Source organism: Nematolebias whitei, chromosome 3 (genome assembly GCF_014905685.2).
Source record: "Nematolebias whitei isolate Nwh7 chromosome 3, NemWhi1, whole genome shotgun sequence".
Taxonomy (NCBI): domain Eukaryota; kingdom Metazoa; phylum Chordata; class Actinopteri; order Cyprinodontiformes; family Rivulidae; genus Nematolebias; species Nematolebias whitei.
The window spans coordinates 39,748,235-39,750,384 of NC_056500.1; positions in this window are offsets into that span (position 1 = coordinate 39,748,235).

The window sequence follows — 2,150 nt, forward strand, 5'->3', positions numbered from 1 at the left end:
ATTATATATATATATATTATATATATACACATCTTGAATTGTATATATTGTTTAATATTCCTGCTGGTCCTACATGTAGCTGCTCATCAAAACCTGTCTCGGACTGGTTTCCAGCAGCTCCAGGTCAAGTTGTCCTTTTTTAATTTAACTTTCCAACTTGTATAAACCCTCTTACTCTTTAAAATTTCCTGTTTTGCTTTGATGCTGCAGTCCAGGAGCAGGATCATAATCCAGCAAGACAGTTTTAAGAACAAAAGCCAATGCGTTGAGTTTTCTTTACCATTTCATCCTTGATGAGTAAAAGTGAGACAGGTGATCAGTTTCGATACAAACTGATCCAGTGTGTCTTTTTTAGAAGCTCTCCACAATAAGTGATGACATCTTCTACTAGAAAACAGCCAACAGCATCAACTTCTGTACTTAAATGTGAACAAAGTGTTTTAATCATGAACTAGCAGCTCATTGACCAACACTGATGGCATCCCGGCTTTTCTCATCTAAAATAAATGGTGGCAGTTTTGTTGCCGTGTGAACGAGGTCGAAGTAATTTGCTTTTCTGTTCTGTACAGACCTCTGTTGCTGCTAAATATTTTTGATTATGAATAAACGTCTGCTTTAACATCCGTCCTAAATGTGTCCTTATCTTATTTATCATCTGCACAAAAATTTAAAAAACTGCTCAAGTCAGTTTGTTGTTTGACATCAGACTCCAATTTGGATTCAATAAAACACTTTGTAGTTATTTAACATTAATTAAAAGCCTGTTAGATTACAAAAAAAAAATCTTAATTTTAAAAGGTAAAAAAGAAGTCAAATCAAAATACTGATAAATAAAACAATGAAATGTTCCAGATGGAAGAATAAAATTGAGTAAAACAATTATAATTAAGCTGGCGTACTCCAGTTGCAGAATAACATTCCACTGTAAGGATTTAAAAAGTGCTTCAACAAATTTCAGCAAAAAATTACAAACCTAATCGCTTGTGGAGGGTTTTACATCAAGTGGGGTGAAGTCTCAAACCTTTAAATTTTTTAAACCAACATCAGTTTGTAAAATCCTTTCACTTTTACTTGTTAAAACACTCGTAACTTCTTTTTTCCCTTCGTAATGCTCAAGTTTCTTCTTCAGTCCAAGATTTGATCGCAGATAATGACTTACACAGACAAAAACACACACGAGGAGAAATATGACAAAAATAAATACATGTATATAATCTTTTATTCCACAAAATAACATTCTCTGTAAAAAAAAAAAACTCATAAACAAGTCAGTTTAAAAATACATTCTCTGTACAGTGGTCGTACTTAAAATATTTACCTTCATCAGAGCAGAGCTGTGTGTAAATAGATCACATTTAAGACATTTTTAAGTTATAAAACATCATTTTGAAACAACTCTGCTACAAAGTTCGGCACCAAGTGATTGTAAAAAGCTGCAAACGATCCACTGGCCTCAAAAGAGAAGAACCCCCCTGCTGCCCTGGGGTCAGATTTGACCCCAGGGCAGCAGGAGGGTTAACACAGGTGGGTATGTGTGTGTTAGCAGCTAAAGCCTGTTTGGTAAGGAGCTAAATAAATCAGAGGCAGGTGTTACACAAGTCACAGAGAAAGTTGCTCAGTCCCTTTAGTTTTTTGTTTTTTTAGCCTTTTGATGATCTGTAAACGTTCGCGCTCGGCTCGGGGTGACGGTCTCTCCAAAAGCGAGAGAAAAGTTCTCCCCTCCTTCAAAGCAGGCGTCGTTTTGTAATCACGTCTCGGAAAGCACGATGACACGCAATGTTGAAAGACAAGTTCAAATGTGCCAGGAGAGCAGCGTAGACAGAAAATGCACATCAAATGTTAAATATGCTTTTTTTTTTTTTTTTCAGTTAAAGATCATGTTGTCATTCTAAAAGCGTACATTTTAAAACTATTCTAAAATATATGCAAACAGCTTATTTGTGCTTCATACCAAGGCATTTCATTTTTATAAGCTGTAGTGGACAAAGATTAAAAACACCGTCAGCGTGACCAAATATTCGTGTTTTATGTTGCTGATAAAGACGGACAGTGTAATAAAAACACACGAGCTGACTGAGTTCATGCACGGCGTATAAGCCGGCGCGCAGATGAAGAGCGTGATTCTCCTCGGCAGCGCAGACGAGGTCTTC